This window comes from Nasonia vitripennis, assembly GCF_009193385.2.
Source record: "Nasonia vitripennis strain AsymCx chromosome 1 unlocalized genomic scaffold, Nvit_psr_1.1 chr1_random0004, whole genome shotgun sequence".
Lineage (NCBI taxonomy): Eukaryota > Metazoa > Arthropoda > Insecta > Hymenoptera > Pteromalidae > Nasonia > Nasonia vitripennis.
Window position 1 is genome coordinate 1,914,226 of NW_022279590.1, and position 21,481 is coordinate 1,935,706.

At 34.0% G+C, this 21,481-nt stretch overlaps 1 protein-coding gene across 13 annotated transcripts in view; it reads right to left on the minus strand.

Annotated features, from left to right (window-relative positions):
• Positions 1–21,481, minus strand: part of LOC100678622 (dentin sialophosphoprotein) — an 860,138-nt gene that overhangs the window by 712,726 nt on the left and 125,931 nt on the right. Inside the window, exon 1 of one of the 13 annotated variants that reach the window (XM_032601289.1) lies at positions 2,117–2,209. The exons of the other annotated variants lie outside the window; for them this stretch is intronic. The gene's annotated coding sequence lies outside the window, so the exon portion shown is untranslated. Of the gene's footprint in view, positions 1–2,116; positions 2,210–21,481 lie in introns of those variants that run through there. 13 annotated transcript variants of the gene reach the window in all.

Below are 21,481 nucleotides of genomic sequence, written 5' to 3' on the forward strand. Positions count from 1 at the left end.
CAATAAAAATTTTCTTGCTTATTTATTTATTTTTATACCAAATTCCTTACATTTTCTACTAGTAATAGTACTAGAATAATAATTGCATGTGTTTTTTCAATCCTCATTTTGAAACGTTCTTGATCAGAAGCAGCTTGCTCCCACTCTCCACAATGAGCCTTATGATAGACAAATTTCCATGCATACATCAGATAAACTGTGACATCATCCGAAAAATGTACGTGTTTTTTCTCCTTTTTGCTTCTTACGCATCTAAAATTAAATGTTATGTATGATTAAAAAAACTAGGAAATAAAAATAATTATACTGATCTGATAAATAATCACACTTACTTCATCGTATAATGACCCCATGCTAAAGTCTGTATATTATCGTCTTGAATGCGTCTTTTATCGTCGTACGGACTTAAAGCAATTTTGTTCTGTCTTATACTGTATTTGTTACTCAGATGTGTCGAGTAGATTTTATAAATAAATGATTGTGCTCGGAGAGCGTGGGGTAGTTGGGTTTAAGCACTTTGGTTTTAGATTTTATTCTAGCTTTGCACGCATTCCTCAGATGTGCCGAGGTGTTGATTAAATAAATGATTGAGCTCGGAGAGCGTGGGGTAGTTGGGTTTAAGCACTTTGGTTTTAGATTTTATCCTAGCTTTGCACGTATTCCTCATATGTGCCGAGGTGTTGATTAAATAAATGATTGAGCTCGGAGATCGTGGGGTAGCTGGGTTTAAGCAATTTGGTTTGAGATTTTATCCTCGCTTTGCTCGCCTTCCTCCGATGTGTCGAGTAGATTTTATAAATGAATGATTGTGCTCGGGGAGCGTGGGGTAGCTGGGTTGGAAACAGTATGGAACGTGTTTTAGCATAAGATTGCCACGGTGATTTTTGGACTTTTAAATGTAAGACTTTCAAACGTTTACAATAGCGAGCAAAGGTCGAAAGGAAACTGCGATTGATTTTGATAAATTTTGAAAATATTAATAAAATCGACGGCAAACAAGTGTAAGCCGGCTCAAACGAAATTTCTTCACATAAAGAAAACAATTTTAAAAGTTTTCAGGCGTTTACAATGTATACGTATCGTAATTATTGTTAATATCAATGGCGTTCCATACTGTGCGACACTTTTTCGATATCCAAAAAATTAGCTTTTACAAATTTGCTTCTTATTTTGATATTTCGCAAAATTAAGGACACTACCGTACATCGGATCCCCATAACAGCAAGCAAATCCTCCAGTTTGGGCAACTTTTACGGCCCTTATCGAAAGTTATAGTCGAATTCGCTAAGTAGTCCCATACTGGGTGCATCTCCCCTATTACAAAGTTGTTTTGATTACCTATATGATTGTGTTCCATCAGTTTCGTGGAAAACTATTATTCTTGCTACCTTAGAAAGACTAAAAAAATTTCTACGTTTCTTTTGGATCAATTGTATACGTCTTTCCGAATCTTTCTCAAAATTATGGAGTTTCAACAAGAATCGCCCTCCAGGATAGAACATCAAAACTTGATAAATGTAATTATCATCAAGGTTTGGTATAACTAAAATAATTGTAATTTGGTATTGATATTTGATAGTATTCCCGTTTGATTAAGGGGATGTGGGAGCTGAAAACACTATTTTTCTGGTCCACGCAACCTTTTAAATAAGGCGTGTAATAAAAATCCAAGACCAAAGCGTAATAGTATTTTATTCAAAGAATCATGCTAACGTAAGAAATGGTCAATTTGACTCTTAGCTTTTCAATGAGTTTTGAAACAGGAATGGGTACTTACGCGATCTCGGTGCTTACCTTAAAACTAAGTAGTACCAATAAACTTTTTATTATTTAAATTTCCACCAATAGCACAGCGTCACTCTATAAACTTCGATGAATCATTCTACTAAAAGAAAAAGTTAATTAGACTTCTAGTTTTTTTAGCATTTGAAATACAAAGTATTCTCAGGGCGTATTTTGGAAGCTTTAGCTCGCACATTCCCTTAATAATAAAAAATAAAAATACCTTAAACAGTTTGACTGTTTGTAGTATTAATTGTTTCACTAGAAACTTTTAAGACTTCTAATGTTGCAATATCTGCATTTTCTAAATTGCCATCACATTTTGTTTGCTTACCATCAGTTGATGTCCAGATTATGACAGGCTGTCCATAAGTAGGTTAGGTTTCATGGGGTGGAAGATCAGCTGGAGATGTATCTCCACGAGCAATTGCTGAATCGGTACATGAATTAAAATTTTTATTTAAGTTATCATTAGGAGTCGCGGTTGGTGGCAAGTGGTGGCTCGTTTAAAGAACTTTCGACTTCAGTTGTAGGTCAACGTTAGAAGACGTTCGTAAACCTGGTAGAATCACATTTAAGAAAGAGCCATAATTTCCTAAAAGAAAAAAAATTACCGGAAACTGTTATTAAAATCAACAAAATCATTGATTTTGTACGTATTATAAATCATTTTAGTATATTAGCTTCTTAAGCTTATTTTATTTTACCCTAAAATGGAATAATTCCACTACTGTGCTGTAGATCGTATACTTAATGTACGCTACAGTAGTCACTTGCCCAATTTTATGCTCTTTCGCTATACCCTCTCTTCATATATCATTCTAACAGTCTTATGCATAATTAAAGTTACTACTATTTAGAGCTGTGTTAAGAAACGAAACAAACTACACTAGGTAATTAGCCAACACTGACTAATGCTGAATGTCATACGTTCGTAAAACTCAAGCCATGTGCTTTTACAGACTCGAATTCTAACCTATCATACGTCTATTAAATTATTAAATTTATTGAATTAAATTATCTAATTTTGTGACATAAAGCATCTTAATCGTATTTTAAGGCAATATCCTGGACTAGGCTATGCTCTTTTAATAATTTATGAGCATGAGAATATGAATTAGTTATAAATTAATAAATAACTGCATTTTTATCATTAACATGTTCAATGTAAATCCATGCAACGTATTAGTTATTAGAATCAACCAGAAATTTTAAATGAATAATTGAGGGCATAGTGCACTTATAAAACTTGCAATCATGCAACAAGCAAAATAGTTGTATCAAGATTTAATAATCTGTTTATTAATCTGTCAGAACTGTGTGATAAAATAAACAATATGATTTTATATAACATATTGTCATACGTAAAATTTAGGTATTTATAATCAACGACGATGTAGTGTAAAAGTCGAGCTTTACTTCTTCTTCATATTGATGTTGAATTACTATAATTTAGAATTATATTAGCTATTATAGTAAAATTAAGTAACTGTGGTAAAAATTGATCGCATATTCATCATATTGTAGATAAATGATGAAGTATAATTGAAAAACTTTTGCCATTACTTAACGAAATTCCAGAAGCTTTCCCATACCTTTAAGTATTGGTTTGCCAATAAGACTCCGTATTTCGTCACGGATTTCAACATTTATTGCCCAACGAATATGGGAGATTTCAAAGTATACTTTTGAGGTTACGTTCTCTTAATAATTTATATTAAAGTCATTTATTACACTTTTACGATGCATGGCTGTAATCTAATGAGTAGATAAGAATCAAAATTAGATAGTGTCTAGGTGTCGGAACTCGGCGATGATGGAGTCTAGGCAGTGGAATATGTGATTTTTGATACTAACAAGGAAAGGTACCCAACCCGAACTCACCGATTTTGATGATATACATATATGTTGTAGAACATAAAAAAATAAGAGACACGTATTTTTTTTTATCGGCTAATTTTCACTTTTAAGGGGTAAAAACCTCCCCTAAAGTTAACCCCCAAAAAGCGTTTTTTTTTTTAAATATCTCGGCTTAAAATTAATATTTTTCAATGAAACAAATTGGAGGTTATTTCTTACAAAAAGAGCAAGTATTTCATGGTGATTTGAAGAGTAAGAGTAGCATCCCCTATTTTTTAGCGGTTGAAAACATATATTTTTTGGCATAATTTTATAATAAAAATGTTTAAACCGACTAAAAAAAATTGGAAAAAATGTTTAAACATCCTTAATAACAAAATTTAGTTGACGTCTTTCGGTGTTTTCATAAATATTACCCCTAAGGGGGTAAACCACCCCTAACACAAAATAACTGTAAATATGTAATTCAATACATAATATTTCGTAGAAAGTTTGTATATAGAGGTTTTCGAGGTCGCTGATTACAAATCTGTTATCAGATTTTGAAAATTCAAAATGGCGGATCCAATATGGCGGACGGAAATATCGAAAAAAAATTTTATATAATAAAAAAGTTTTAAACGACTAAAAAATTTGGAAAAAATTTGTAAACATCTATAATAAACAAATTAAGTTTGTCGGTTTTTTCATAGATACTTCCCCTTAGGGGGGTAAACCACCCCTAACACAAAATAACTATAAGTATACTTCAATTCATAATATTTTGTAGAAGGTTTGTATATAGAGGTTTTCGAGGTCGCTGATTACAAATTATCAGATTTTGAAAATTCAAAATGGCGGATTCAATATGGTGGACGGAAATATCGAAAAAAAATTTTAACTTTCAAAAAAACTTGTTTACAAATGTGTGATCTTTGTAGCCTGTACATGTGAACTAAAGAGCCTTAAACCCTAAACCCCTAGAAAACAAATAGGCTAAATGGTTGTGCATTTTAACCAAACGACTCCAAACCCCTAACCTCCAGACAAGCCGAAGGCCTATGCTTTACCGTAGACACGAGTATAGACATATTACCGATATTTTATTCTATCATTTTGTATGTAACAAATAACGTCTCGTTTTATGTTTCAATCAAAGATTATTTATTTTTCTGCTTTCATAAATTGCATAATTATATAATTTTATAAATTCAAAAAGTCCACACTTTTTTGCAAATGAAAAAACACAGGTTAATAAAATTAGTTTATCAAACTCTTTTGCGTTTTGTAATAAAATTTAATGTTGTCAAACTTGGGAGTTTTTCATTGTTACAATTATTTCGTAAGCCAAACGTTTTTTAGATGAATTCTCGAAGTAATGATTATTGTATCTATAGTAAAATATTTACAGTCTGGAATTCCATAATAATACTATTTGATACGATTTAATGAATTTATCAAAAAATCTAAATTTAAGAATAAATATTATTCTAATTATTATTATTATTTTTCATTATCATTGCTATTATCAGTATTACTGTTATTATTGCTATTGCAATTATGCTTATTCTTCTTCTTATTATTATTATTATTATATTACTATGATAATTTTTGTTATTGGTAAAAATACATAAAAGAATATTAATACTCGAACTTCATTTGCAATTAAAGAACACGTTGTTATTGAAAGGGAATTTTATATGCATTCATTAGTTTAATGAATGTTATCGTACATTCAATGATAATTCCACAGATAAATGTCTTTCACTCATAAAAGTTGTTGACAATATGTGCGAATCAGTATGTTCTTTTTTTAGATTGTTTTCATCGAGTGTTTACCTCAGCTGCCTGTGTTATTTTTTAGGCAGTGAGTGAGTTTTGTGGGTATTCTAGTTCGATGCCGGAAAGTACGAATAGTACGTCTTTTTGTTTGTCAGTGGTATCATACAGTTGTAGAAAATTTTCTTTAGTGATTTTACATAGATTTACATTATTCAATTTCAAAGTGAATAAAAGTTGAATAAAACCAAAAATAGAGTTTTCCGAACATCACAAAGTGGAACGAGAATTCTTCTCCAATGCATAGATTAATGATTTGATTCAATTTACATTCACTCGTTTTATTCTGGTAGAAATGTAGCAGTCGTGCCTTACATGCAAAAACACAGCTTGTATAAATTTTACCGCTTGTTTTCATTTTAGATTGAAAAATGAAAATTAATCCGTTAAACGTTCTAAACTTATTATTAGCATACTTTCAAGCGTTAAACATACCAGATAGTGTCACGAATTATCACGAAACAGAGTTGGCCGAAAAAATAAAAGAAATTTTAATAGATGCAACACATGATTTCAACGATGTAGAAATGATTACTGATGACTCTTTGGATTTTCAAGAAGAGTATAAAGACCATAATGTGGAAATAATTGAAGATGAAGTGCAACATCATTTTCCTGATCTGGATATAGCACCAACAAATCAATGTACAGCAGATAATGAAGAACTAGATTTTGAATACAAAAAAAGAGCTGTAGAATTTTGGAGAAGTAGCAAAACGAAGCAAAATTTAAGTCTCAAAACAGTGCAAAACAGATTCAAAAAAGTATCATCTATTAGTCAGCTACGTCGTTGGGCTCATTCAATTAATAAAGGTGGCACGTATAGAGAAAAAGTAGCACAAATTTGTCAGTATACCCTGGATAATTTTCAAGCAGCTCTCGACAGTGGTTCAATTATCCATGATGAAGATATAATTCGATGGGCCTTACAAGCTAAAAAAGAAATTGGTTTTGATGATATTAGATTCAAAGCTTCTAAACATTGGTTACTCAAATTTAAGCAAGCACACCGAATAGTTTCTAGGAAAATAAATAAGTTCATAACAAGAAAAACACTAGAAAGTAGTGCAGAACTTACGGCTAAAGCTGAAGCATTTATCGATGACGTTAAATCGTGTATACCAAGGATGGGACTCGAAAATTTGTATAATACAGATCAGAGCGGATTTCAGCTAGAAATGCATTCTGGAAGAACATTAGCAGTAGAAGGAGAAAAGCAAGTGCAATGTCTGGTACAGTCAATTTCAGCAACAACGCATAGTTATACTATACAGCCACTAATATCAGCTACTGGACAACTGTTGTCACCGCTATTTCTTATTTTAAAGGAACCAAGTGGCAAGTTTGGCCCTATTGTAGAACAAAACATATTTAGACCAGAAAACGTGTACGTGGAAGCATCCAAATCTGGAAAATTAACAACAAGTAAGGGAACTAATAACAATTTTTACATTGTAATATCGTTGATCAGTTAATTAGTAAGTCGTTTAATTGCAGATCACTTCAAAATCTGGTTGGAAAAAATATTTTATCCCTATGTAGGCCATCACTCAATACTATTACTTGATTCTTGGAGTGGTCATTGTGACAAAGTTATAGAAGAAACAATGCCACAAAATAAAATTATTAACATAAAAAAATTCCAACTGGAACCACAGGAAAAATACAACCACTTGATGTCTATGGATTCCGTATTTGGAAAAACTTTGTCCGAACATTTTCTGATAATGTAATGTTAATGGATCATGATATGAATTTACATGTGAGAAATAATATAATTAAACTTCAATCATTGGTTCACAACCAACTGTCTTCACCGAGATATATAGATTTGTTTAAATATTCCTGGTATAAAAGCGGTTACGTCAATGAAAAACCAGATAAATTTGATAATCCTATAGATTTCAGTTTTGGAAAGTCTTGTGCAACACATTGTGAAATAGAAGGGTGCACAAACATTGCAATTGTACGATGTGGTTGGTGCAAAAAAGCATTGTGCTTTAAACACTTTTATGAGGACTACCATTATTGTAAAAACATCGTAAAATAATATATTTTATGCTCAATACAAAAAATGCACTATGGCAAAAGATACAAGATTGTAGATTATTATTATACTCTAATATTATAAACAAAAATACATTATAAGTTGAATTTACAATAAAGGAATTTCAATAACATTCTGATAACAATTTCTACGGAAATTATAAAACTACTTCACACACAGAATTTTCTTGTTTACAAATTTAGGAATTTGAGGTGGTTTGGTTAAAAAGCACAACCATTTAGCCTATTTGTTCTTTAGGGGTTTAGGGTTTAAGGCTCTTTAGTTCACATGTACAGGCTACAAAGATCACACATTTATAACAAGTTTTTATGAAAGTTAAAATTTTTTTTCGACATTTTCGTCCACCACATTGGTTCCGCCATTTTGAATTTTCAAAATCTGATATCAGATTTGCAAAGAGCGATCTCGAAAACCCTTATATACAAACCTTCTACAAAATATTATGGATTGAAGTATACTTATAGTTATTTTGTGTTAGGGGTGGTTTACCCCCTTAGGGGTAATATTTATGAAAACACCGAAAGACGTCAACTAAATTTTGTTATTAAGGATGTTTAAACATTTTTTCCAATTTTTTTTAGTCGACAGATTAACAGATTTGTAATCAGCGACCTCGAAAACCTCTATATACAAACTTTCTACGAAATATTATGTATTGAATTACATATTTACAGTTATTTTGTGTTAGGGGTGGTTTACCCCCTTAGGGGTAATATTTATGAAAACACCGAAAGACGTCAACTAAATTTTGTTATTAAGGATGTTTAAACATTTTTTCCAATTTTTTTTAGTCGGTTTAAACATTTTTATTATAAAATTATGCCAAAAAATATATGTTTTCAACCCCTAAAAAATAGGGGATGCTACTCTTACTCTTCAAATCACCATGAAATACTTGCTCTTTTTGTAAGAAATAACCTCCAATTTATTTCATTGAAAAATATTAATTTTAAGCCGAGATATTTAAAAAAAACGCTTTTTGGGGGTTAACTTTAGGGGAGGTTTTTACCCCTTAAAAGTGAAAATTAGCCGATAAAAAAAAATACGTGTCTCTTATTTTTTTATGTTCTACAACATATATGAAAATCATCAAAATCGGTGAGTTCGGGTTGGGTACCTTTCCTTGTAAGATGTGCATACTGCGGCTATCACCGGTGTCTCGGAGCGCAGGAATGGTCATGGCAAGGTCTAGATAGTTCACTAGGAGGTCAAGTTTATTCTGAAGAACACCCGTCAAAATCGCCTGTTCAGAACAGTGTCGAACTTCTACTTTCAGAAAAGGGACTAAACTACAAAAATATGTTACGATGCCTCACAAGGTACGAAATACTAATTTTCAATAAAAGTTTATATAATCAACCTCATTCACGAAAATGTCACTTTTTCAAGATTTTCGTGACTAAAATCTCAATATGTCAAAACTGAAGCATCGTAATGACTCGAAACCTTGTAATATAGCCCCTTAAGTGCAATGATCATATTGATCATTATATGCATATTATCCAAGTAAGGTAGCCGCGAAGATGGTATATCGTAACTGAACAAACTTCAATTTATTAAATTTTTAATCTGACAGAAAAACAAACTGATTTTACAACTTGATCATGCATAAATCGACTATATATTATGTTTTTAATTCAGGACCTAACCTACATTTTCTATGTATCGGAAAGATGCTATATAATGCACTACTACATGGGCTACATTTTATACAATGATAATTCCTGCATTATCATGATATATTTATTATTGATTATTATAAATAATTTTTTTTACTTACTTCACAAAAATAATATCTTTTGGATCCCTCGCACTGCGATGCAAACATGTGTAAGTCAGCTTCACACAGAATCGCGAAATGGCGTGATTCACGGTACGCGAGTATCGCAACAGTACCTACGGTATCCGGGCGAGAGTTACTTGCGATTCCACGGTGTGTTGGTCACATGCAATGTTCGTAAATAAATACAAATAATTTTAACAGATTACGCGTGAAATAAATTGTTACTCTCATCGCTTGGTAATCTTATGCCAGAATTATACATTTTTTCTCTCCGTGATTGATAATCAAAGTTGGAATTTTAAGCAATTTTTAACTATTTTCAATTATTTGCTCGTAAGGGATTATTTTTTAACTATAACTAACTATAAGTAACATGGTGACTTTTTAGAAAAATTTTCTGAATTTGTTAATAAAAATACTCTTAAGTCCAATATATATATATAAGACATGTATAATTCCAATACATCATTGTAGTATGTAATGTTTAATTATTATTTTGGCGTAATAATATACATTTTTGTTGCTTTTTCTATACTTTAATCATCTGTTATATCGTTTTTAGGCACGACCGCGACACGGAAGTGCCTTATAGTTTCGTGTGCGAAAAATGTGTGAGATGCGACATCTCAAGCAATTTTCGACCGATCGGGCTGAAATTTTAGGAGAAGTCTCCTTTTGCAAAAGCTAAAAACCTTTTTACCTTTTTATCCCGATCCTCTACGTCGTTTTGAAATGCGGGCACAATTTGTTCGGTTTTTAAGCGTTTTTTTAATAAAAATTTTCCTGTGATGCGATTATCTCGGAAAGAGTTTAATCAATCGGGCTAAAAATTTGTGTGCGAACTCCCCTCATAATACTAAGCTGACAGATTTATTTTGAGCTTGATCCTGCATATAAAAACGGTTTTTTTAGCTCTAAGTCGAATTCTAAGCATTCTACAAAAAAAAGTTTAAGGAAAAGTTATAGATCTTTGAAAAATACAACTTTTTCCCATTAACATCAAATCATGAAAATGTTTAGAACTCGAGTTTACAGCACAAAATCGATTTTTTACAGCTATAAACCAATTATTTGAATGTTAAATGTAAAAGTTATAAACATTTTCAAAATATAACTTTTTACCGTGGCAAACATTTTTTTCAACACTTTTTTACATACACAACCCTAAAAGCGATGTTTCGATACATAAATTCAATAATAACTTCGGTGCAACATGCCCCATCCAACCCAATTATTTTCAGCAATTTTCCTATATTATTAAAAGCTGAAAGTTATATTTTGGTCTTTATCTCATACATATATACAAAATTAAACCACTTTTTAAATTAAATTATAAAAAATGCATAATTTAGGAAATACGTAATCGCCGAATACAATCCGTGTAACTTGGCATCATATAACGACGTACGCTATATTAATTAAATCTTTTAAGCTAAATCAGTACAATTCACTTTCAAAATTCGAGTGTATATACTGAACTAGAAAAACCTAAACTCAATAAAGAAAATTGCTTACATTGAAGAAAAGCTCTAAGTAGCTTACTGCATCCCTCTAAACTATGCTAAATACCTAAACAATCAATTTTCTAATTGAAATCCTACAAACGAAATATCATCCTTTTGTGTACTTTCTCTTGAAAACTACGATACAAAAGTGTTGTATTATTTATCTGAAATTACAATAGAATAAAATTAAAATAAGTTATATTTTAAGAATATCTACAAACAAAAATAAATAATTGATACAAATACAAATAAGTTACTAATTTTTCAGTAGTTTTGATGATAGTGTTGATGACCGCCAGAAGAATACCAATCAAAACTTTGACAACAACATTGAAAACAAAAAAAAAACAGGATAATACTGTATAAGCACCGACAGGCATTACGAACGCGAAACGCGAGCGTCAGTGGTCGTGCTTTATGTGCAAAACGCCAAGCGCGAGCGTTTTGCGCGAAGCGATGCAAGACGGAAAGCCAACGCGGCCGTACGGCCGCGCGTGGCGCGCTAGTTAATTGTTATTTATAATAATAATAATCAAACAGAATTATGTACAGGTTTACTGAAAATTAATTTAAATATTTCGTAATAGTATATATTGTCCTGTGTCGGCGAATAGGGCATCTCTCTCTCTCTCTCTCTCTCTCTCTCTCTCTCTCTCTCTCTCTCTCTCTCTCTCTCTCGGTTAATTTGGCGCACGGCACACTACAGAAAAGCACGAGCGAGTATATAGCTTAGTGTAGGGCCAAGGGCAAAGCCCGATTGTCGCGCATAGTGCGCCGGCCGATCTCGATGGTCGCCTCGACGCACAACACACGCACACACACGATTTCATGTAGTGCACATTGTTATTTCGAGTGAATAAACGTTCTGAGAGCAGATGAAGCCCGAAGGTTCTCTTTGCATAAATTATTAGTGTCATTATTGTGCATGCTAAAACCCTTGCTTCTATTCATAAATAAGCCGAGCACAGAAGGACTCCGCCACTCTCCGCGGTCCGTCAAGACGGAGATGTTGAGCAGCCGAGGCGAGTTTCTGGTCGTCACCCGACGATCCTCTTGTTAACGTAGTAGCCTTGCGCGTCGGTCCCTAAGTTCGGTGGGACACACTTATTCGATTTCGCGCTAGCAAGGCCACAACGTTACAAAATATTATAATAATAAACACGATTAACTGGTTCAGTTATCCCCAACTACAAATATTTTGATGAAAAATAATTAAAAAGAAAAAATAAATAAATTCTTATATATACTGGTCATTTTTTGACTTATTAATTACCATCAATAGTTATAAGTATACAAATAGATTGCCTAATTATAAATAATTTTTTGGCAGAGTTATTGTATTATAAAATTTAAATATACAATATTGATTGTGGGTGGGGAGAAATGTACCGAAAGCTTATTTTGCAGATAAATAAAAATACTAAAAGCTAAAAGTACTGTGAAATGCTCAAAAATTTCGCATTTCTACTTTCAGTATAAAATAATGTCAGTAGCATAGCTGCTTTTAAATCTTCCTCGGTTTTCTTCAGCTTAAACTGCAGCTCGAGCCTCTCCGTAAATGCTTCCCCGTCGTCTGTATTTAACTTAAAGACAATTTTAGCTTTTTCCGCCATGTTGTCGTCTGAATCGGTGTCTGTGCCGCTCACGTTGTCTATTACAGTACGAGCACTTGAACTCCCGGCTGATTCGTAACTGTCGGTACTAGCTATTTCCACTTTTTGCAAATTTTCTACTGTTTTGTTAGCCTCAATTTCTGCCCGCTCTATGCCGACGAGTTTGTCTCTCAAATCGTCGCGTTTATCGTCTTCTCTGCATACAACACCGCGTTTACTCAACTCTTGAATCAACTCCTCTTTTAACAGGTGTTGTGCTTTCTTAAGCGTCAATTGCGTCTCCGAATTTTCAATGTCCGTGTCATCTTTTGTAGCTGTACTCATTTATAATCGATGAGGCTAATGTACACACACGAAATACGACGCACTGTTATACTGAAAATTACTGTAGCAATATTATGATTATCCGGCTTAAGTCAACGCGGATACCGTAGCTACAGTACCCTTCTACGAAATATATTCGGCGTTAACTTGAACTTTTACCGCGAATACGCACCTGAGCACCTAATGACTCTCATGTGCTCCGGTGTCACACTCACAATTCCTAGTGCTTATCCGCACTCCACAGCGGGCTACTTGCACTGCCGCACTCCCTGACCAATCTGAATCTGCTTAGACTGTCTCGCTGTGACACTGGTTCTTTATACCACTTCTTCGTCGCATCGTCACCAGTTGCTAAATATGCGCAGAGTTAATCAAGGCACGTGGGTGGAGGTAGAAAGGTAACGGACACAAGTTAACTACTAATAGATATAATATTTATTGGGTGAACTGTATATATATGTGCTCTCGGGCCGAAGGGCGCACAGAGAGTGAGAGGCCCCGCGTATAGCCTCGGCAGCCGCAGTACAGGTGTTCGGGCCGGCTCGAATCACGCAGCGCATACGTAACATTAGCGACCTCGATTATAGTCGCTGTGCGCGGGTACATTAGATTTACCAAATCGTATTCTTACATTTGTATCATGTACGAGTTCAACAAAACAATTTGCAAAGCCAATGTGCTCGCATGAAATTGTTTGATACTAGTTTGAATGGGCTCTATAGCTTCATTTCGATACTAATTGCTATCTCCCTTTTATACATGGACCGCTATCGGCACACGGACTGTGCTCCTATGATCCAGATGTCCTCTGAATTTTTTCACTAATTTCAATAAAATTTTTGTTAATGCTCTGAATTGGCCCACGTCGGCATGTTTAGGCTTCAATTCGATACTAATCGTAATCTCCCTTCTATATACGAATCATATACTGATGCGCATTTTATTGTTCACGATCAACATGAAACTTTCAGATGAGCATGAATTTATATAGATGAAAAATACAATACAAAAAATTTTTTTTAGTAGACTGATTTACTAAACAACACTAGGCAAGTACAAAACCGGGTTTCGTTATAACATTTATTTAAAAAGTTTTAGAATAAAATTAGATTATATCGCAGTTCTTAAGGTTTGCCTGCAATCGTATAAAAGCTTGCACGTACTTTTAAAGCTAAAACCCTGGTTGAAACAATCAGCTATGCCAAATCATGCCAAATTGTGCCACATTGTGCTGTTGGGACGACAGCATCTATATACTTTGTTGAAAACAATGACGATATTAAATGACGTTATATGACGTCATTTGAGGTCACAAATTGAAACCTTTAATGACGTTGTAAAAATAGTATTTGCTACCCTACTGATAAAAAATAAATGACAGTCAGCTGATTATTGTATGATAATCGTGTCAAAAGATCAGCTTATTATTAGTTGATGTCAGTTTACTATTTTTATTTAAGCTAAAAGTTATCAATATGCGTTTATACGAGATAAAATGTTGATGATATTTAGCTGATCATTAGGTGTCCTGGGAGGGAGAGAGAGAGAGAGAGAGAGAGAGAGAGAGAGAGAGAACCGCATGACGTCACAGGCTGCGGCTTTGGGGACTAGCATGCGTAAGAAAAAGAGAGAGATAGAGAGCCAGCCGTCAGTGGACTTGACCTGGCCCTGCTGCCTGACATCTGCTGCTTGTGTATATATGCGTGTGTGTGTGTGTGTGTGTGTATGTGTGTGAACGTGTTTCTTTTTATACATTATTTTAATTTTTATTTCCTATTATTTTTGCTGGGTGTTTTTAGATTATTAGGTGATTTATTTAAAGAAGTTATAGCTCTTATGTAACTATTCTTATTGATAATTCGTTTATTTTCTTCAGGCAGTGATATACTTTTATTTCTAGTGTTATTATTAAAGTTTGTATATCAGTCACTTAAATCATCATAATGACATGATAATGATTCCAGTGTAATGAGTTGGTCCAGATTCAGTGGTTGCTCATCTATTGAAAAGTTATTTTTGCTTGTTATTCTTAGTATTCTGTTTTGTAGCGCATAGTATAGAATTCTAAAATTTTGTTACGAGAAAATTCTTGTTAGTTTATAAAATGTGATCATTAGGTATTTAGTTCTTTTGTATATGTTTGTTATATGTTGTTCCTATTTCATGTGTTAGTATATATTGACACACGGACGCTGTCAACTCTTGATATCTTCTGTCACAGACGCATACGTCTGCAACGCGAGCTTCGAGACGAGTCAGCGATAAGCTGACGCATGCACATAGCATGCGTTTTCATCGTAGATGTTAGCTCAGTGGTTAGAGCTCCCGTTTCTTAATCCCGGGGTCCGCGGTTCAAGCCCGCATCTACTCTTTTTCGCTTTCCGACTCGTCTCCTCTTCGTCCGTTACACTATGTTGATGTTTAAGTTTCTTGAGACACTATTATAGTTGTTACCAAATTCCATGTATACTGTTTTATCGGTGTTTAGTGATAGTTTATTTAATGCTAGCCAGGTTGATATTTTGTGTAAGTAATTGTTCATCTTAGCTCCTACTTTTGCCCGTTTTTTTTTTTTAGTATCATATTTGTATCATTTGCGTACGACAGTATTGCGAGCTCGGGTAGCAAACTCAGCTCTGGCCATATTCCTTTCCCCAAATAGATATTAGATATTCTTAAGAGTGGTTCACTTATGTAAATTTTTAACGTTTTAAGAACCTGTACATTTATATGATCTATTCCCCCATTTTAATTTTCCGCTTGTTTATTGTTTCAATTATTTCCAATTGTTTGGTTGAAAACATGCATATGATACCGTTATTTATAGGTAGCATTTGTAAATTTTCATTCTGAAGTATTATTATTTTATTTCTCATTTCTTTTCCTATGTTGCAGAAGAATTGATTTTTGTGGAATCTGTGATCTTTGTATTTTTATCTCTAAGGTAGCTTATTTTGTTGTTAGATTTTACACCTTTACCTAGTTTATTGTTAATGATCTTCCACAGGTTTCTTTTATTATTTTAGTTCATTGCAATTTGTTGTTTGTCATATTTTTCTTTTGCTGCATTAATTATTTGATCAAGTATATTTAGATGATTTTTGTTTTATTGTTTTTATTATTCCTCTATTTTTGTTGTATTGTTTGGATATCTTTTCCAGGTATCGTATAGCTTTCCTTCTTTAGCGCATAATGTAATTATGGCTGGTGTGAACTTTTTCTTAGTGTGATTTTTCTTTGCAAATTTTTGTTTTTTGTTCCTGCTTGTTTAATGCATTTTTTCATTTCAGCTAGTAGTTTATTTACTGCTTCGTTTGGATCGAATATTCTAGAAAAATCTAGCTAGTTTTGCCTGCTACCAATGTTTTCTAACTTCTTCTAGTTCAAGTTTTTTCTTCTATTCTCGTTATTGCATTTTTCGAATTTCATGAAAGCCATTATTATCGGATAATGGTCATTAAACGGTACTGTTAGTGTATAACTTTTATGTTTTATTCTGTCTAATTATGTGTAAATATTATCTATACATGTACCTTTACTATTGTCACTACTTTCTAGTCTAGTTATATCTTTAAATCAGGATAATATCCATTCTCTAACAGTAGTTATAGAAATGAATGTGAAAAAATATATCGTACATAGACAAAAAATTTGCGTGTAATGAATTCACATCACTAGCAATCCAAGATAACGGCAAATATGTCAAAAAAGGGTCTTATATGGATCTTAATGATCTTTACAAAGATCATGAAAATAATTATGAAAACCTGTACGAACTCACAATAAAAGAAATCAACGAAAAAATAAATCTCTATGAGGCACAAAAAACGATGTTAAAAAATATAATCATTAAAAAAAAATAAATCTTCGAGAAAAAAACTTGGTTTTTTAACACCTTATGAACATTATCTAATAATATCAGATTGTTACGTGACACGAGTCTCGCACATGTAAACACATGTGAATGCGGCCGCAATAGATGCGAGGCATGCAAAGTGAGCGCGCGCGCGCGCAACGAACGAATGGCGAGTCCGCACGACGCGGAATGAGCGCACGCGCGCGCACCAACCGAAAGGCAAGTCCGCATGAGCGCGGACTACGGCGGCCGGTGAGCGACTCAGCCGCGACGCGCCAGGCGGCGGGAACGGCGCGCGTGAACACACCTGTACACATACGCGTCACGCGCCTTTATAAGGCGGACCGCGCAGCGCAACGGGCAGTTCTACTTGAGCTTCACTCCGGGCAGTATCGTGAGCATACGTTACTGCAAGAAAAGCTAGAGTTAGATCCACGCCAACGAAATAGTTTCGTGAGCTCACGTGATGACTAGTTAGCGGCACCGAAACCCGAAACTCCGAATTGCCGTCGTGAGTTCGGTCAAGCCTACGTCCTGAATCAATGCTGCTCCCTCTGCCACTGTAAGCACACAGGGTTGAGGAAGTAGCAATATTCTCTCCGACGATTCTCCAGATCCTGCGCTCACGTCCTGGTGAATTTGAGGTTAACCGCTAACCTCCGAAACTATCTTTACGCCGACATCTCACGACTTCCTTTGTCACTGTGTGCACATAGGGCAAAGGGAAGAACGAGACGAGCGACGAGGATCCGTAGAGCCATGTGCTCACGACTTTACGAGTCCGAGGGATAACCTCAAAACACCGTAAGTCTATTCCGACCGCAACTGCGCGCGCGCAGGGCGATCGGAACCGTTATTACGCAGCACATTCGGATCGACGAAGCCGTGCGCACACGACTCATTGTAATTTGTTCACCGCGTTAGTTTAAACAACTCCAATTGTAAAGGCGAAATATTCTAATCGAATCGCATAATTGATTTCTGTTTCAGACGGGATTTAACATCTGACCCTAAAGACTATTGTTTTATTACGAAATATACTTTACTATTGTTTAGATATATAAACAGACTTATTATTATTCCTTTCCCCTATCCGAATCCTGGATCCAACTGACTATCCAGCATCCGGGGGATAGTCCCACCGTTACAAGATAATACATCCTGGTTTTGCCGACCACACTAAATACTCATACTTGACAGACAAGACGCACTGTATGAATTCAAGAGAATATTGAAATTCAATATAATAAGACGCTCAAACATCATATGTATTACGCCGATGTAGAAAGTAAGAAAATGCGACTGATAGGTAAGGCCGTGCCTTAACGCACAAAAGCTCAATATGGTTTTCGCAAATAACTATGAAAGGCCTTCCAGGATTGATGAAGTACTTCAAAGATGTACTGCTAGACGAATAGCAAGCATAACAGATTTTACAACTAGTTATCAGATTAGGTTAGTAGAAAACTCGCAAAAATACTATGCGTTTAAAGTCGACTGTCCCGTATATGAATTCAATGTTGTACCATTCGATATTAAAATAAGCAGATCCGCGTTAATTTAAAGGCTTGCGAAAGCCACATGGAACTTTAAGGATTTTTCATATATTTTTTGATTCCAGTGACTCGATAAATTATATAAAAGATTAATTAAACATAATCTGCGGTTAAACTTTGAAAGTTTTTCTGCGAGGAGATATGCTTGAAGAGGTTTACTCTGGCATTACATTTCCGCTAAAGGAAAAGACCGGACCCGAATGAGCTACATACCATTCGAATTTTAATACGGTAAAAAAATCTACACTTATAGATCTTTATTGGATTGATAAATTTTTAGTTTAAATTTACGAAACACTTTGCAGAAAACTTTGTACTTTTATTAAATTTAACAAGAAAAATGTAATTTTCTATAGGACCACAGAGCATCAAGAAGCGTTCGGAAAAATCAGAACGTTTTTTATGACAGTATAATTTTAAAATATGCAAATCCAAAAAAGCTATACATACTGACGACGGACGCGTCAGCTTTCGCGCTCACCGTGGTCCTCTCACAGCTCAATGACGAAAGAGAGGAAAAAATAGTATGTTTCGTGAACACTCAAGGGGAGTAAATGCTCACATTTAACAACAACAAAAATCCTTGCGGAGGTAGTAGGAATCAAAGTTCGTACGGATCACGAGGCTCTGACATTCCTAAGAACATGCAACTTCAATAATCAAAGATTACAAAGATAAAATCTCGCTATCCAGGATTTAAATTATAACCCAAATACATATTATACCGGGAAAACAAAACGCGGTAGCTGATTACCGCAGCCGTATGTATGAGAGCGAAAAAACTAAGGCAGAAAGCCAATTTGAGCTGATAATTTCTAGAAGATTCTCAAAACTTGTGATATTTGTCAGCATACAAAGTAAGTATTCAAGAAATATAAAGAAATGTCTTAACCTACATTGACATGAAAGCCTTACAAACTATTATCAATCGTTTTTTATGAACCAGTGCCTACCTTAGTAGGACGGGTAAAATGTTTGTTAACAACCATGAATGTATTTGGTAAATATGTGGTATTTTACTCTCTCTGACAAGCAACGGCAAACGCGGTAGTTAAAAAAGTAATAGAAGATTATACACCGACGTATAGTAAACCAGAAGCGAAACTTTGCGATCACGGAATGCAATTTAAGAGTGAGAAATATAATTCGTTATATAATAAAAATATTAAAATAGCATATTCATCGATAAGAAACCCGCCGAATAACATAGTTGCAAGTAGAAAACCTTAATGTTGGTTACGCTACGTACAAATAATACAAAATATTATATCGTCGCACCCTACGAATAGTATCAGATTTCATTTTCACGCGACAAAGAGCTTTACATTTCAAATCTCGCCACGAAGAACTTCAAATTTCAACAGTTGCCGCGAAGAATAGCTTACTTCACCTTTTTGCCATGAAGACTACAAGATTTCACGATTTAGCCACGAAGACTATGAGATTTCACGTTTTTGCCACAAAGGCTAATACGTTTCACATTTTTTCTGCGAAGACTAACACGTTTCACATTTTGCCACGAAGACTAACATATTTCATTTTATTTGCCACAACGACTATTGCGTTTCGGAGGCAACATGTTAAAACAGTGAATTAATGTTACATGTTAACAGTAAATTAATCAAAAGAGTTTTAAAAATAAAGTCGAGGTATGTCTATAGAATTTTTTTCTTTAACAATAAAAAAAATATACATTATTTGACTTACACTACAAGTTCAGATATGGATCTGATGAAGATGAACGAAATTTGATAAACACTTATAGAGGTTGCAATGTTGAAATCGATAAACCATGCAGAGATTTAACAAAAAATGATTTCTATTTTTTTCTTCTTCAAAAGTCCTTTTCTCTACCTGAGCCTCAAGGAGACTTGAAATTTGATATCTCTCAATGCATATTGAATGGTCTTATTTCCTTTAAAGCTGTCCTAAAATTAATTATTCAGAAAACGAAAGAATTGCAACCAGAAGTAAGTTTAATTTTCATTTGATACTCTTCTTGGGTTTAAAAAAAAAATTAATATGCGAAAAGAAAGCGAAGACCTTCAGGCAAGAATTGCAAGAATTATACCTTCTAAATTCCACGATTTTTATCACGGAATTATATGAGAATAAACAAATTATTATTATAAATTATTTTTTATTATTCATTTTAACCCCTTTTTGATTTTATTGTATGCACTTTGATGTTCATAGATTTTATCAGAATTTGAAATCTGTTGGTTTCGTGTCAAAATCTGAAATCTGTTAGTTTTCGTGGCGAAAATGTGAAATTTCATAGTCTTCGCGGCAACTATTGAAATTTAATACTCTTCGTGGCAAAGACGTAAACTCTCATGGTTTTCGTGGCTAGAAATAAAATCTGACAGCTTTCGCGGAGAATTTAGGATCTGATGTTTTTCGTAGGGGGCAACGATATACGACACACATCAGGAAATGACTAACTTTACACCGACAGAATTATACTTCGGTCGATAACTCACACGAGTATGGGAAAAATACTTATTTATACCACCCGTAAACGAAGAAAAAACAAATAAAAGAATATCGCTTGCATGCAAGCAATCACGTTGAATCGCTTCCAAATGCACGCCGAAAAAGAACGCTCACGCGGGGCATTTCGAATGAGATATAAGTGATGAAATAATGGTCAAATTTTTCGACATACATCAGGGACCCTATAAGATTCACAAGAAATTTGGTATAGACACGTACCTGTTTAAGTAGTTACAAGCATGAAAAAAAGAACGTGGAAAATTGCGTATAAATAACTTTAAGTCATACTTTAAAAATTAAATCACAATTTATAATAGTAATTAACAAAGAAAAAACAAAAACACCCATGCATAATGTTCGAATAAAAACTAGCCGCCAAAATTCCAAAGTCTTATCCCCGAAAAAATGTGAAGCAGCAAGCTCATTTATACTCAAACGCTCAAAATAGACACATATAATGTCCTAAACTTATGAGAGTTGTTGCCGGACAGTAACTCTACGGGTTGATTTTCTTTATAAGTACAGAGGACGATAAAGCTTTAAAACGCAGAGTCCCTCGGTGCCTGGCTACCTTCGCGATCTAAAAAAAAACAGCCTCCAGTAGCCGCCTGAAAGTCTTTTGAAACCACTATTGATCATTATGTATTTTTAGTCTAAATCCAACACTGAGGTTTATACTACAAATTAATCTTCCCTTAGTAGCCAGTTAAGTAGGACATCACTCTTATTGTTACGACTGTATCACGGGCTAATATTTATTAATCTTTTAGAAGATGTGATTGACTTTTTATGCAACGAATTGTGAGAAAGAAAAAGAGAA